The sequence below is a fragment of the Somniosus microcephalus genome, chromosome 31 (assembly GCF_052327205.1).
Source record: "Somniosus microcephalus isolate GS21.2 chromosome 31, FLI_Smic_1.0, whole genome shotgun sequence".
In the NCBI taxonomy this organism is placed as follows: domain Eukaryota; kingdom Metazoa; phylum Chordata; class Chondrichthyes; order Squaliformes; family Somniosidae; genus Somniosus; species Somniosus microcephalus.
In genome coordinates, this window is record NC_141017.1 from 921232 (window position 1) to 938932 (window position 17701).

The 17701-nt window shown below is 47.6% G+C and overlaps 1 protein-coding gene across 4 annotated transcripts in view; it reads right to left on the reverse strand.

Moving 5' to 3' along the window:
- Positions 1–17701, reverse strand: part of LOC147097527 (NACHT, LRR and PYD domains-containing protein 3-like) — an 816941-nt gene that overhangs the window by 358630 nt on the left and 440610 nt on the right. The window lies entirely within an intron of this gene.

A 17701-nucleotide genomic window follows, 5' to 3' on the forward strand; every position in this document is an offset into this window, starting at 1 on the left:
GTCATTGTGATATTAGACATCTTGGTTTACACATATTTACTTAATATTACAACAGGTCATCAAAATGTTGGAATGTTATAACAGAGAAACATTCGACCCAACCAGTCCACCAATAGTGCCAATTACTTTACCCGCCCGATCTCAACATCCCTTCAACCTATTTTTATTCATTCATCTACACAATTTAATCTTCAATATTGACCTAATTTCTGCCTCGGTTATTTCCAATCTCACAACTCTCCATGTAAAGACGATTCTACTACCTTTCTTTCTAAATCTCTTCCATTTATTATTTTATTTATGGACGTTACTTCTTGATCCCTCAACTTAGCAAAGCAGTCTGCTTCTTTGCTATCCTGTCACGTCCCTTCTTAACTTAAATCGCCTGGGTACGACATATCCAAGCATATCAGTCTGCTATCAGTGCATAATCTATTGAAAGGCAGATCATTCTAGTTAAGAAGTTTAATTGATAGCTTTCCCTTGAAGGTGATGGTGGCCTTGACCAATGAGAAGAATGTATTTGATAGCTTGGCCCCTGCCAGAAACATCGGGACACTGCATGGGGAGATTCTAATCAAACACCCCCTGATCTTTAGATAAAATAGCCAGATAAGAGAGGGACCCCTTTCTTGCACGTCTTGTGCGGCATAATCTTTGGAATTGCTGTATGTGTAGAAGTGACATGTTGCGCACAAAGCAGCCAGCGTGCGACATGCATGATGAAGAATGGGTCCCGAGACATGGTCAGTCATACTTATAACACCACTACTTGAAATATTTACTGAAAATTTCAACAGCTCTTCAAAATGTTGGAATGATACAACAGGGAAACAGACCATTCGTCCCAACCGAGCAAATAGTTCAAATTACTTTACCCGCCCGAACTCAAAATCCCTTCAACCTATTTTTATTCATCCATCTATACAATTTAATCTTCAATATTAAAGTTATTTCTGCCTCCGTTGGATAGTGCCTCTGGATAGTGAGAATATATGTTAAAATGTGCAGAGCTCTGCGGCATAGAATATGTCCAGACAGATATATGATGCTGATGAAATATTGTTTGGTAGTGACCTTAAATATTCTAACGCCAACAAAAGGGGCATTGTAAGGAAATGGTTAATCAGACTACCCTAAAGTCTGCTAATCTTCTACTGTATTGGTTTATCTTTCTATTGTAGCAACGTTCACCTTTTGCCTTTTCCTGTTATGAGGTGAAATGTAAGTCTATCTAAAGTACCATTGAGCTATTGGGCCAGGTCTGACCCTACAACAATGGTCAGTTTCAGGATGAAGTAATACGGAATTTAATTAAACGCATGCCATTGCAAACAGATTCATCAATTTCAGGGAAATTTAATCATTTGGTAACAACGTTGGAAGACAGTTCTGCAGAGGAAAACATCCGGGCATCCATCATCATTATCAATCAGTATGATAGATACAGAAACAAGGACATTACAGGTTTCACTTGGTGCATTTGCAGTTATATGGATCAAAGGGGAAACTTTCTATTGAGTTATATTTTAACTTTCATATAATCATGTAATGCTGAATTGTGTGGATGTCAAGTACAGGGAGTGAGATAAATGCATTAAAACTGGCAGTTTTTAAAGAGTATTCGGTTTGGTAAAGGTCTAAGATACTGAGCTCAGCACCGTGACATGTTTGGGTCTCCACCCAACCAGGAGCAGGTGTGGTTCTAATTTCTACCTTTTAAGTGTCTGTGTTTTATGTGCTTAATAAACCTATGACACGTCACTGCAATGTTCAAGAAACTTATTGAAAACCTTATGCTTTAATTGTGAAATGGCTTCATTGATTAAATGCCCACTTCATTGATTAAATGCCCACTGTGATTAAATGCCCACTTTACCTGTCACTCTTTAACTTTCCACTTGACCTGACATTCTCCAAAAGGCAAAATCCTCTTGGTTAGCTGCGGGCAGTTTGGTGTAAGAGGCACAATCTTATTTGACTCGATTCAGACCACCAACGGTATTTGAGGCACGAGTCAGGCAGAAGGCAGAGGTTTTAATTCCAGCAGTTAGCGATGCAGTTGCACCCAGCTAATCGTCAGCAGCCGATGTGTAATGAACCACATCATCCCAAATCAAGCTGGAAGGTAGAAAGCAAAGGCATGAATAAGTTAACCGTTACATTACTGTCTCAAATTCTCTCTGATATGGTGGTGATTCCCCTCTTTGTAATTATACAATTCCCTTGAGTTGCTCCATTTCCAAGTAAACAGTGAATTTGTTTCCCTGACATTCCCGTCTCAACTAACTCTTATTATGCAGTTCATAGAGTCATAGAGTTATACAGCACGGATAGAGGCCCTTCGGCCCATCGTGTCCGCGCCGGCCATCAAGCCCTGTCTAATCTAATCCCATATTCCAGCATTTGGTCCATAGCCTTGTATGCTGTGGCATTTCAAGTGCTCATCCAAATGCTTCTTAAATGTTGTGAGGGTTCCTGCCTCCACAACCCTTTCAGGCAGTGAGTTCCAGACTCCAACCACCCTCTGGGTGAAAAAGTTCTTTCTCAAATCCCCTCTAAACCTCCCGCCCTTTACCTTGAATCTATGCCCCCTAGTTATTGACCCTTCTACTGAGGGAAAAAGCTCCTCAGTATCCATCCTATCTATGCCCCTCATAATTTTGTACACCTCAATCATGTCCCCCCTCAGCCTCCTCTGCTCCAAGGAAAACAAACCCAATCTGCCCAGCCTCTCTTCATAGCTGAAGCGCTCCAGCCCTGGTAACATCCTGGTGAATCTCCTCTGCACCCTCTCCAAAGCGTTCACATCCTTCCTGTAGTGTGGCGACCAGAACTGCACACAGTATTCCAGCTGTGGCCTAACCAGTGTTTTATACAGCTCCATCATAACCTCCTTGCTCTTATATTCTATGCCTCGGCTAATGAAGGCAAGTATCCCATATGCCTTTTTTACCACCTTATCCACCTGTTCCGCCGCCTTCAGGGATCTGTGTACTTGCACACCCAGATCCCTCTGACCCTCCGTCTTGCCTAGGGTCTTACCATTCATTGTGTATTCCCTTGCCTTGTTAGTCCCCGCAAAGTGCATCACCTCGCACTTTTCCGGGTTAAATTCCATTTGCCACTGTTCCGCCCATCTGACCAACCCATCTATATCGTCCTGCAGACTGAGGCTACCCTCCTCGCTATTTACCACCCTACCAATTTTTGTATCATCCGCGAACTTACTGATCATACCTTTTACATTCATATCCAAGTCATTAATGTAGACCACAAACAGCAAGGGACCCAGCACCGATCCCTGTGGTACCCCACTGGCCACAGGCTTCCAGTCACAAAAATAACCTTCGACCATCACCCTCTGCCTTCTGCCACTAAGCCAGTTTTGTATCCAATGTGCCAAGGCACCCTGGATTCCATGGGCTCTTACCTTCTTGACCAGTCTCCTGTGTGGGACTTTATCAAAGGCCTTACTGAAATCCATGTATACCACATCCACTGCGTTACCCTCATCTACACACCTAGTCACCCCCTCAAAAAATTCAATCAAATTAGTCACACATGATCTTCCCTTGACAAAGCCATGTTGACTATCCCTGATTAATCCTTGCCTCTCCAAGTGGAGACTAATTTTGTCCCTCAGAATTTTTTCCAATAATTTTCCTACCACTGATGTTAGGCTCACTGGCCTGTAGTTCCCCGGTTTTTCCCTACTTCCCTTCTTGAATAATGGTACTACATTAGCAGTTCTCCAGTCCTCTGGCACATCCCCTGTGGCCAGAGAGGTCCTGAATATATGTGTTAGAGCCCCCGCAATCTCTTCCTTTGCCTCACACAGCAGCCTGGGATACATTTCGTCCAGGCCTGGGGATTTATCCATTTTTAGGCCTGCTAAAACCGCCAATACCTCCTCCCTCTCGATGTTAATATGTTCGAGCATATCACAGTCCCCCCGCCCTATTTCTATGTCTACATCGTCCTTCTCCATAGTGAAAACAGATGCAAAAAATTCATTTAGAACCCCTCCTACATCTTCCGGCTCCACACACAGATTGCCACTTTTGTCCCTAATGGGCCCTATTTTTCCCTAGTTATCCTCTTACCCTTAATATACTTATAAAACATCTTAGGATTTTCCTTTATTTTGCTCGCCAGTGTTATTTCATGGCCCCTCCTTGATCTCCTAATTTCTTTTTTAAGTATCCCCCTGCACTTTTTGTACTCCTCTAGGGCTTCCTCCGTCTTTAGCCTTTTGTATCTGCCAAAAGCCCTCCTTTTTTTCCTAATCCATTCTCGTATATCCCCTGACATCCAAGGTTCCCTGTGGTTTTTGGAACCACCCTTGACCTTTACGGGAACATGTTGCCATTGTATGATCTCAATCTCCCTTCTGAAAGCCTCCCATTGCTCCGATGCGGATTTTCCTACAAGTAGTTGATCCCAGTCCATTTTGGCCAGATCCTGCCTTATCCTATTAAAATCGGCCTTCCCTCAATTTAGAACCTTTATTTCCGGCCCATCCCTGTCCTTTTCCATGACCACCTTAAATCTCACCATATTATGGTCACTGTCACCAAAGTGCTCACCTACTAGCACTTTTTCCACTTGGCCGGCCACATTCCCTAGAATTAGGTCCAGTACCGCCCCCTCTCTTGTAGGACTTTCTACATGCTGGCTCAAAAAGCTCTCCTGGATGCACTTTAAGAATTCTACACCCTCTGAGCCTTTCACACTCTGACTATCCCAGTTAATATTGGGGAAGTTGAAATCCCCCATTATTATTACCCTATTATTTGCACATTTCTCTGAGATTTGCCTACATATCTGTTCCTCTATCTCCCCCTGACTGTTTGGAGGCCTATAGTACACTCCCAGCAAAGTGATTGCCCCCTTTTTGTTTTTAAGCTCCACCCATATGGCCTCATTAGAGGAACCTGCTAATATATCATCCCTCCTTACTGCAGTAATTGACTCCTTAATTAATATTGCGACACCCCCTCCTCTTATACCTCCCCCTCTGTCTCGCCGGAAGATTCTGTACCCCGGAATATTGAGCTGCCAGTCTTGCCCCTCCCTCAACCATGTCTCCGTGATAGCAACAATATCATACTCCCATGTGTTTATCAACACCTTCAGTTCATCCACCTTATTTGCAAGACTCCTTGCATTAAAATAGATGCCATCCAGCCTTGCCCTTATATATTTGCCCTGTCTACCAAGCTGACTTGTTTTTTTCTCTATAATTGGCAGCACATCACCCCCTATTTCAGCTCCCCTCTGTATCCCATCCCCCTGCCAAGTTAGTTTAAACCCCCCCCAACAGTGCTAGCAAACCTCCCCGCAAGGATATTTGTCCCGCTCTGGTTCAGGTGCAACCTGTCCAACTTGTACAAGTCCCACCTTTCCCAGAAGCAGGCCCAGTGATCCAGGAAAGTAAAACCCTCCCTCCTACACCAACTCTTTAGCCACGCATTCATCTGCTCTATCCTCCTATTCCTATACTCACTAGCACGTGGCACTGGGAGTAATCCAGAGATTACAACCTTTGAGGTCCTGCTCTTTAATCTGTTACCTAGCTCCCTAAATTCTTGATGCAGGGCCTCATCCCCCTTCCTACCTATGTCGTTGGTCCCAATGTGGACCACGACCTCTGCCTGCTCACCCTCCCCCTTAAGAATGCCCTGTAGCCGCTCAGTGACATCCATGACCCTGGCCCCAGGGAGGCAACAAACCATCCTGGAGTCACGTTTGCGGCCACAGAAATGCCTATCTGTTCCCCTTACGATAGAATCCCCTACCACTATTGCTCTCCCACTCTTTTTCCTCCCTTTCTGAGCAGCAGAAGCGTCCCTGGTGCCAGGAAGCTGGCTGCTGCTGCCTTCCCCTGGTGAGTCATCCCCCTCAACAGTATCCAACTTGGTATACCTGTTTGAAAGGGGGATGTCCGCAGGGGTTCCCTGCACTTCCTGCCTGCCTCTGTTGCTCCGCCTGATGGTCACCCAATTTCTTTCTGCCTGTGCAGCCCTACTCTGTGGCGTGAACAACTCACTAAACGTGCTATCCACGACCCTCTCAGCATCGCGCATGCTCCAAAACTCATCCACCCGCAGCTCGAGCGCCGCAATGCGGTCTACAAGTAGCTGCAGCTGGATGCATTTCCCGCACACATGGTCATCAGGGACACTGGCAGCGTCCCTGACTTCCCACATGGAGCAAGAGGAGCAGAACACAGGTCTGAGCTCTCCTGCCATGACTTACTCCTTTAATTCATTTAAAAATGTATTCAACACCCCAGTTCCAGGTATACTCTAGGGCGCTTTATTTACCAACTGTCCCCACTACAACACAGAGACCCTAGAAATTGAACACCACAGAATTCAAGCTTGTATTGAAAAGAGAGAAATACTCACCAACCAATCACTTACCTGCTTCCGGCTGACGTCACACTTGGATTACTTTTTACCTCTCTCCCGGAACCTGGATTGGTATGCCTCTGGTTGCTCCCGCGCAGGTCTGCTGCTTCTCCGGTCTCGGGGCTGTGGGCCTCGCTGCCTCTGGTTGCTCCCTTTTAACCTCCGCCGCCTCTGGTTGCTCCCGTGCAGGTCCGCTGCTTCTCCGGTCTCGGGGCTGTGGGCCTCGCTGCCTCTGGTTGCTCCCTTTTAACCTCCGCCGCCTCTGGTTACTCCCACGCAGGTCCGCTGCTTCTCCGGTCTCGGGGCTGTGGGCCTCACTGCCTCTGGTTTCTCCCTTTTAACCTCCGCCGCCTCTGGTTGCTCCTGCGCAGGTCCGCTGCTTCTCCGGCCTCGGGGCTGTGGGCCTCGCTGCCTCTGGTTGCCCCCTTTTAACCTCCGCCGCCTCTGGTTGCTCCCGCGCAGGTCCGCTGCTTCTCCGGTCTCGGGGCAGTTATTGTCTACTTCCAAATAAACAGTTACCGTGTTACCCCTACATACCCTGTTATTCTACTTTTAATTAGACATTTAGTTTATTGCCCTGAATCCCCTCGTCATCTACTTCTAATTGAACAGTCGTTGTCTACCCCTGTTCTATACATCTAAATGAACATTTATTGTCTTTCCCTGGTTCATATTTCTAATTTCAGTTGCCATGTTCCCCTGTGCTCTATTTCTAATTAATGCGCAAATCATTACTGTGTTCGCCTATAGTCCGTTTATTCAGGTTCCATTTAATAGTTACTTTGTTCCACTTCATTTTCTGCTTCTCCATTTCTAATTTCTCAGTTACAGTGTTCCCCTCAGTTCCGCCTTATTCTAATTCCAATTTTGCTGCTCGTGTTCCACGGAATTCCCCTGTCCTCGAGAGAACACGTGTATTCCAGAGATCAACAGTCGCTCACTGGAATAATGTTTCCTGAGATTAGCTTTGAATTTACCCCCATTCGATTTCAGGCCATGTCCTCTGGCTCCACAGTTCTGGACAAGGTGAGACAGCTTGTCATCACAGAATCACAGAAACCCCACAGTGCAGATAGAGGCCATTTCGGCCCATCGAGCCTGCACCGACACATATCCCACCCGATCCCCGTAACCCCTACACCAACACATATCCCACCCTATCCCCGTAACCCCACGTATTTAATCCCCCTAACACTAAGGGTCAATTTATCATAGCCAATCAACCTAACTCGCACATCTTTGGACAGTGGGAGGAAACCGGAGCACCCGGAGGAAACCCACGCAAACACGGGGAGAATGTGCAAACTCCACACAGACAGTCGCCCGAGGCCGGATTCGAACCCGGGTCCCTGGCGCTGTGAGGCAACAGTGCTAACCACTATGCCACCGTGCTGCCCACATTACCTAGTAAATTAAGAGCAGTGTCTCGCACACATTCAGGCCCCAGATATTTCAGTCACCTTCGTATGTTTATCAGAGGAATGATAACATGAAAAGGGTAATTAAACTGCTGGTGTTGAGCTCACCTACAATTCACCAAATTCAGTGGTTTACATTATACATTAATTCAGGATCTAACAGCCTTTACCTTAGGCCTGTATATAATACAAGGGAGACGTGCCCTGTTACTAAAATGTCACTATGGGAATCTCACTTACCAGCACACTTTCTTCACTATGAAGACGCTAAAAATAAACACTGATAGTGGTCCGCAGGGTCCCATTCCATTTAATATCTGTTGAGTAAATTGCGAGTCGCCTAGTCAATAGGATGAAGGAATGTTGGATTTATCTGAAGCGGTCTGGAATACACACAGAATCACACAGAATCCCCACAGTGCAGATAGAGGCCATTTCGGCCCATCGAGCCTGCACTGACACATATCCCACCCTATCCCCGTAACCCCACGTAACCCCACATATTTAATCCCCTAACACTAAGGGTCAATTTATCATAGCCAAATCAACCTAACCCGCACATTTTGGTCAAAAGGGAACAAGTTATGGTTCAGTGTATCGAGCCTTTGTTAGACCCCATCTGGAGTACTTCATTTGGTTTATGGTAACGCACCACAGGAAGGATATACTGGCCTTGGATGGTGTAGTGTATGTGCCTTTAAGAGCCCCAGGTGTGCTTTAATGCCGGTAATTGCCACTCGGGCTATATAAGCCTGTATATTGTGTATATCCGTTAGAACCCCCCCCCCCCAGACTTTGCTTAGTAAATACCTATGAACCAACTCCTGTCTTCAGTGTCTTTATCAACACACGTACACTACAGTGGCGATGAAGTGGAAACGGACTTACCTGCAATTCGGCAGCACCTCAAGGACATCGATTCCTCGGGCATCCAGAAGACTCAAGGAAGTGAGAGAAGCTGTGGTTTCACTAGCTGGCCAAGCTGGTGGCAGGTACTGCGCTAATCCTTCCTGGGCATCAGGCTGGGGCTCCAGTGGCTGGCTCTACAGCTGAGACAGGCAGCGAAATCAGAGGCAAGCAATAACGGACTGGGAGGGAGCACTCGGGAGATGGCCGGCGCGGCTGCAAGCAGGTCGGCGTTCAGACCTACAGAGAGAGTCCGGCGGGAACGAGTCTCCAACTGTAAATAAATAAAAAATAAAAAAAGAACGGAAACCGCGGGAAACAGCGTTGTCATCGGCAGCAGCGGCGGGAAAGCGCGGGAAGCACCATATCTTTTCTACAGAAAAGAAAGAAAAGCGCGGGAAGCGCCATATCTTTTCTAAGATTCCTAATTCTGGCAATATTGATGCTTTTGATAACGAGATAGAGGATTGGACCACATATGTGGAAAGAGTGGAGATATATTGCACCGCAAATGGAATAAAAGATAAAAAAAAAGCTTCAGTACTTCTGGATCTAATGGGCGCAAAGACATACAAGCTGTTATGAAACTTAATCACTCCAGCTGAACCGATGGACAAGAATTTTAAGGAGATTGTTGATACCCTACACTGCCAATTCGAGGCAGGACTGGCAGATTCTCTGCGAGACAAATTCGTCTGCGATCCCCTAAGTGTAGAAACACAAAAAAGGCTATTTTCTGAGAAAGATTTAACACTGGACAAAGCTTTTAGTGCAATAGGAGCTGCAGAGATACAGCAAAGGCCACAGGACTTCGGCACCCATGAAATGACACGGGGTTTCAAGAGATGTTATCACTGCGGCAGATCCACCCATGACCAGAGGGACTGCTGGTTCAAGGTCTAAGCATGCAGGCAATGCGGAAAGATGGGACACATTCCACGTGTGTGCCGATCTGGAAACAAAAAATCCACTAACAGGAAAAGAATCAATAAGGAAAAGCACAGAAAGGTACAAATGATGACGGACAGTAGCTCCGAAGACCAGAAGAGCGATAGCGACTCCGAGAACAAGAGACTAAGCTCTCTCAAATTACATAATGTAATTGCCAAAGAAGATTACCAGACCATTTGGGTTACCCTCACAATAGCAGGGTCCCCAGTTAAAATGGAGCTAGATACAGTATCAGCTCTGACCGTCATAAATCGATGGGATTACGAGCGGCTATTTCCGCATATACCTTTAAAAGACACATCCATTATCTTGAAAACATATACGGGGCAGAAAGTATACCCCAAAGGAAAAATAAGGGTGCCTGTTGTATACAACGGCAAGGAAATACCGAAGTTGTATTTATACGTTCTACAAGATGGTGGTCCACCGCTGTTGGGGCATGAATGTATCAGAAAAATACGTTTAGACTGGCACTCCATTCAGGCACTGACGGTGACCAGTAAGGAAAAAAATGATGATGATGTCATACCTGAACGATTAAAAGACATCTTGGCCAACGCCAAGGAAGTGTTTCAAGAGAAACTAGGAACCTTGAAAGGCATCACCACCTCAATAAAAGTGGAAGATGCAGCAATTCCCAAATTTTTTAAGGCAAGACCGGTGCCATACGCAATACGTCCAGCAGTCGAGGCAGAGCTGGAGAATTTGGAAAAAACAGGTGTATTATCCAAAATAGATTGGAGCGAGTGGGCAACACCCATCATTCCAGTCATGAAAAAAGCATTGAATAAAGATAATTCTGAAGAACAGAGAAAAATTTGCATCTGTGGAGACTTCAAGGTGACTGTAAACCCGGTCCTTCACACAGTACAGTATCCTCTTCCGAGGATAGAAGATATTTTCGCCTCACTATCCAGAGGGAAACGTTTCACCAAAATTGACTTGGCACAGGCATATCTACAGATGGAGGTTGAGGAGGCCTCTAAAAAGTATCTCACGATAAACACACACAAAGGCCTGTACCAGTACAATCGACTGGTTTTTGGAGTAGCATCAGCTCCAGCTATCTGGCAAAGAGCTATGGAGCAAGTCCTGCAAGGGATTCCGGGGACTCAATGCTACCTAGACGACATCCTTGTAACAGGAGAAAACGACAACGAGCACCTTGCCAATTTGGAGCAGGTGCTCACTAGGCTGAAAGAACGGGGCCTATGAGCGAATCGCCCCAAGTGCGAATTTTTCCAAAATCAGATATCATATTGTGGCCACATAATTAATAATGAAGGGTTGCATAAGTCACCTGAAAAAATTGAAGCGGTCATAAAAGCCCTAGCACCTGAAAATGTTTCACAATTAAGGTCGTTCCTGGGATTAATAAATTACTATCATAAATTTTTATCGAACTTATCAACTCTTCTACACCCTCTTAATGAACTTATACAAACAGGAGTGATTTGGAAATGGAACGAAGACTGTAAACGTGCCTTCCACAAATGCAAAGACTTAATCACATCCGAAGAAGTTTTGGCTCATTACAACCCATCACTGCCAATCAGACTGGCGTGCGATGCATCCCCTTACGGCATAGGAGCAGTATTATCCCATAAATTCCCTGATGGCTCAGAACGACCGATGGCTTTTGCGTCACGCTCATTAAACTCAGCTGAGCGTAACTATGCCCAAATCGACAGGGAAGCACTCAGCCTGGTATGGGGAGTGAAGAAATTCAACCATTACCTACACGGACAAAAATTTACCTTGTTGACTGACCATCAACCCCTCATCTCCATATTCAACCCTAAAAAAGGTGTTCCCATTATGACAGCGCAAAGGCTACAGAGGTGGTCCCTTTTTCTAGGGGCACACCAATACAACATAGAATACAAAGGATCAAAACAGCATGGGAATGCTGACGGTTTATCGCGCCTACCGTTGCCAACGGTAGAAGAGGCACCAACAGTAGACCCAGTAGAGATGTTCCATGCTACCATAGTGGAATGTCTACCAGTAACAAATTCTGCCATTGAAAGGGAGACGAGAAATGACCCGACTCTCTCACGGGTCTACGATTTAACAGTGAAGGGATGGCCAGCACATGGCGAACCACTGTTGCCAGCATTCTCGCAAAGAAGAGAACAGCTGTCAGTGTGCCGAGGAACCTTGATGTGTGGATCCAGAGTGGTAATTCCACCCAAACTCCAGGATAAAGTGCTAAAGGAGCTTCACGAGGGGCATCTGGGTGGAGTGAAAATGAAGAACCTAGCTAGGGCGTTTGTATGGTGGCCAGGTATCGATGGAGACATCGAAGAAATGACCAAGAGCTGCCTAGGATGCCAGAAGGTCCAAAACGCTCCACCACAAGCCCCTCTACATCCATGGGAGTGGCCCTCATCTCCCTGGCAAAGGGTGCACATCGACTTTGCTGGTCCATTTATGGACTCGATGTTCTTAATCGCGGTTGATGCACACTCCAAATGGCCGGAGGTAATAAAGATGTCCTCCACCACCACGGAAAAAACCATCACAGTATTAAGGACCATATTTGCCAGGAATGGGCTGCCGGAACAGATCTGTTCTGATAATGGACCGCAATTTGTGTCCGAAGAATTCAGAAAGTTCTTAAAAAACAATGGGGTTAAGCACTACACGTCCACCCCATACCATCCCGCCACCAATGGATTGGCTGAAAGGTATGTCCAGACCTTCAAGAAGGCCATAAAGGCCATGGGTAATGAAGACATAAATCTACAACATAAGGTAGATAACTTCTTGTTTGCGTACAGGAATGCAACACATATGGTTACCAACCAAACTCCCGCCATGATGTTCATCAATAGAAACCTAAGATGCCGGCTGGATTTGGTCAAGCCCAACAACAGAAGGAACGTGGAGAACCGGCAGTTTCAAGGCATGAATGAAAGGCCAACTAGAACCTTCCAGATAGGTCAACAAGTTTTGGCCCGGGACTACCGTACCGAGAAATGGCAGCCTGGAACTATCTGCACACGACTAGGACCACTGATGTATACCGTGGACATCGGAGAAAGCATAATAAGGCGCCATGCTGACCAAATCATAAAGGCATCCGAAAAGGGACAACCTACACCACAACTCTATACATCTAACGATGAAGTAGAGATACCCATATCTACCTCCGATCCGGTGATACTGGAACCCGATGAACCCGACACTGGCATTCAAGCCAAATCAGCCTTGCCAGAAGAACCTACTACACCACCAGAAACTACTACACCCCCGAGGCGTTATCCGGACCGAGTCAGGAAGCCTCCTGAGAAACTGACTTATAATTAATTAACTACAGCAATGTATATTATTTTGCTTATAACATGTAATTAATAATTACTTAAAATATGATGTACTGGTTAGCTAAAAGGGGAGGAATTGTAGTGTATGTGCCTTTAAGAGCCCCAGGTGTGCTGTAATGCCGGTAATTGCCACTCGGGCTATATAAGCCTGTATATTGTGTATATCCGTTAGAACCCCCCCCCAGACTTTGCTTAGTAAATACCTATGAACCAACTCCTGTCTTCAGTGTCTTTATCAACACACGGACACTACAGATGGGGTGCACCGTAAACATAGCCTTAAATATTTAAAACCAACAGAGCATGGACTGAGGTTTACAAGACCAACTGCATACCGCTTGATGTCCGCGACACCTCCACGCATCATCAGTGACGCTCTTCATATCACTCCAGGTGTCACACTCGAGATGTCAAACATTTTCTCAATGTTAGTATCTGCATTTACCTTCCCCACGAGGAACTGGGGTTCTGACTGGTAGACTGTACTTTTCTAGTTTCCCTTAAATCTACGCTCGTCTCCTCAACAAACACTAAGTGGTTGTGATTTCTGCATTCTAAATGCCCTCCAGGTCAAGAAGTGAACCCTGATTTCCTGTTGGATTTATTAGTGGCGATCTTGTACGTATCACCCCTATATTTGGAGAGCCCCACAATCGGAAACATTTTCTCTACCTCTTCCCCTTGATAATTTTTAAACACCTCTATTAAATCACGCATCAGCTTTCTCTTTTCTTGAGAATATAGCCCCTGCCTGCCCGGTCTTTCCAGATAGGTGTAACCTTACATGTCCGCTATCATCCCAGTGAATATTTTTTCCCTTATCCAGTGCCGCTATATCCATTGTAATATGGAGACCAAACTGTGGTCTGATTAATGCTCTATACAAGCTTAATATAACATTTTGTCAGAGTGTGTAGCCGCCTTTCCTCCTACCAAAATACAACGCCTTGTGGCGGAGCCACCAAAGGACTCCGAGCGGTTGTACATAATTCCTTTAACAGCAATGTAGTTACAGCCTGTGTCTGTACCTTTAATTACACTGTCTAACTGCACTATGTCTAGTTACCTTTACAGCGCGGTTTCAATGTGATGACGTCATGCCGTCCGTCACGTGATCCCCCAATGGCGGGAAGAACGTGATGACGTCATGACGTCAGCCTTCAGACCAGAGGGGAGTCCTCGTGGAGCCTTCAAAGAGAGCAGACCTGTATTCGATGTATTCCAGCAGTTTCTAGTTAAAACCTGTTTTGTTCCATTAAAGTTCGTTGTTTTGATTGCCTGAGTTGAACTCAGTCTTTTCGTTAGGAACCTCCGTTCCTACATTGGTGACCCCGATTTCTACAAACAGTTTTCGTGGAAGATATTCATCATGGACACGAACGCCGTGACCCTGAAACTGCCACAATCAGCCGCGTGGTTTATCCAGGCTGAAGCTCAATTTGCCATCCGGAACAGCGTCGCAGATTCAACCCGTTACTACTACGTGGTCTCCGCCCTCGACAGCACCACAGCCTCGCGGATCGTCAGCCTCCTCGGTAGCCCACCGGATGATGGCAAGTACGATACTTTAAAGGCGCGGTTGCTGCAGGTCTTCGGCCTCTCGAAGTCGGAGCGCGCTCGCAGACTTCTCGCTATGCCCGGCCTCGGGGACTCCAACCATCCGAGCTCATGAGCCAAATGCTCACACTCTTAGGTGCCGAACCGGAATGCTTCCTTTTTAGGGAGTTGTTCCTCTGCCAGCTTCCAGAACCAGTGCAAGCTGCCTTAGCCAGTTCTGCGATCATAGACTGTGCTGAACTCGCGGCAGAAGCAGATAAGATATTCACCGTAACCCAGCAGTGCTGCATGGCCACAAGGCACGCGGCCCCCACAGACGCGACTCCAGCTCCTCAGGCGGCGGGCTGGTGCTCCTACCACGCCCGTTTTGGCACGAAAGCCAGACACTGCCGTCCTCCCTGCAGTTTTTCGCCCAAAAAATAAACAACAAAGCTCCCGCAGTGTTTCTCGCGAAGGAGGACTGGGTCTAAAGGGCACACCGCGACTGCGATGGCCATCGGAACTTCAGGGAAGCTTCTTTACATCACAGACTCCCTATCAGGTCACCGTTTTCTTTGTGACACTGGTTCGCAGTGCAGTATATTGCCTGTGTCGAGGCTTGATCTCCAAGCTGGGGGCCACAGCCTTTCCCTCGAGGCAGCTAATGGCGCGGCTATTCGTACCTTCAGGAAGCGGCGGCTCCAACTGTGCTTCGGTGGTCAGCGCTTCTGTTGGGAGTTCGTCTCAGCCAAGGTCTCGCAGGCCATCCTACGGGTGGATTTTATGTGTGTAAACGGGTTCCTCATCGATGTCCGGCACTGCCGGTTGATCAACACGGCCACTTCCAACTCGATCCCCTGCCACCGCAGCACTGTCGTGCCGTGGTCTGTTGCCTGCATGTACCCATCGCCGGATGAATTCACTCGTCTCCTCGGGGAGTTCCGGGAGCTGACCAGGCCCACTTTCTCTTCCTCGGTCACGAAGCATGGTGTGGAGCACCATATCACCATGACGGGCTCGAAGGCTGGAACCTGGCAAGCTCACGGCTGCGAAGGCGGAGTTTGATACAATGGAGTGGCTGGGAATTATTCAACGATCAAATAGTCCCTGGTCTTCGCCTCTCCACATTGTGCCAAAACCTGGTGGTGGCTGGCGGCCATGCAGCGACTACCGATGCCTGAATGATGCCACTACACCTGATCGGTACCTGATCCCACATATCCAAGATTTTTCAGCCCATTTGGCGGGAAATTCCACCTTCTCTAAAGTTGACCTCGTCCGCGGGCATCACCAGGTGCCCGTTCATCCGCAGGACGTTCCAAAAACCGCTGTTATCACACCGTTCGGGCTTTTTCAGTTCCTACGAATGCCATTCGGTCTAAAGAATGCAGCACAAGCTTTCCAGTGACTAATGGACTCTGTGCTCCGAGACCTGCCTTTCATTTTCGTTTATCTCAATGACATCCTCATCGCCAGTGCTAGCAAAGAAGAGCACCTCGGTCATTTGCGTACTCTTTTCACACGCCTTAGCCAGCATGGGTTAATCATCAACCCGGCCAAGTGCCAGTTTGGCCTGCAAAGCATCAATTTTTTGGGACACCGCATCTCCTCGGATGGCACCGTCCCCCTGGCAATGAAGGTGGAGGCTGTTACTTCTTTCCCGCACCCGCAGACCGTCTGGGCCCTCCAAGAGTTCCTTGGGATGGTGAATTTCTACCACCGATTCGTCCCCAAGGCGGCTCTGCTTATGCAGCCTTTGTACGAGGCCCTCAAGGGCAAGTCCGGCAAAGACCCAATCGGCTGGATGGCCGAGATGGACCAGGCATTCGGGAACACCAAGAGCACCATGTTGACACACCCTCTTCCAGACACCACCATCGCCCTTACCACAGGCGCGTCCGACTACGCCATAGGTGCAGTTCAGGAGCAATGGGTCAATGGCACGTGGCAACCGCTGGCGTTTTTCAGCCAGCAGCTGAGAAAAAATGAAAGAAAATACAGCACCTTCAATCGGGAGTTGCTGGCCCTTTTTCTGGCCATCCACCATTTCAGGTTTTTGTTAGAAGGTCGTCCCTTCACGGCTTTTGTTGACCACAAGCTGCTGACTTTCATCATGTCAAAGACCACCGAACCGTGGTCAGCGCGTCAGCAACGTCACCTGACGTTCATTTTGGAATTCACTACGGACATTCAACATGTGTCTGGTAAAGACAACCTGGTGGCAGATTGCCTCTCCCGTGCGGCGGTCCATCTTGGAATTGACTACGCTCGCATGGCTGAAGATCTGATTTCGGATCCAGAGCTTCAATCATACAGAACCGTCCCGTCGAGTTTCCAACCGGCTGACGTCAGCTTCCAGGCCGTGGGCACCACGCTCCTTTGCGATGTCTCCATGGGCGTTCCCCGACCTATTGTGTCAGCCGCGTGGCACCAGAAGGTTTTCAATGCAATACACGGATTGTCGCACCCTGGTATGCGGGCTTCACAACGTCTAATGTCGACAAAATTCATCTGGAAGGGTATGCACCTGGATGTCCGGGACTGGGCCAACACCTGCATGGTCTGCCAGAAGGCCAAGGTCCAGCGGCATGTCAAAGCACCAGTGGCTCCGTTCGTTGTTCCGGAGCATTGTTTCGACCACGTACATGTGGACCTTGTGGGACCACTACCACCTTCCCGTGGTTTTACTCATCTCCTCACTGTGGTGGACCGCACCACCAGGTAGCCAGAGGCAAATCCTTTGGCTTCCACCACTTCAGCGGACGTCGCTAGAGCCTTCATCTCCTGTTGGGTGGCTCATTTCGGAGTGCCGGCAGACACCTCCTCCAATCGTGGGCCACAATTTACCTCGGAGCTTTGGAACGCTGTAGCTCAGGGGCTCGGTGCCAAACTTCATCGCACCACCGCCTATCATCCACAGGCGAACGGCCTGTGCGAACGATTCCACAGGTCACTTAAAGCCTCCTTACGGGCCAGTCTTCAAGGTGCGGGATGGGTGGACAGGCTCCCTTGGGTCCTGTTGGGTCTTCGCACGGCGCCCAAGGACAACCTGCAATCATCTTCAGCAGAGCTTGTTTACGGCCAGCCACTCCGAGTTCCTGGTGATTTCCTCCCTTCTCCCACGGAGCCATGGTCCACCTCCCAGCAA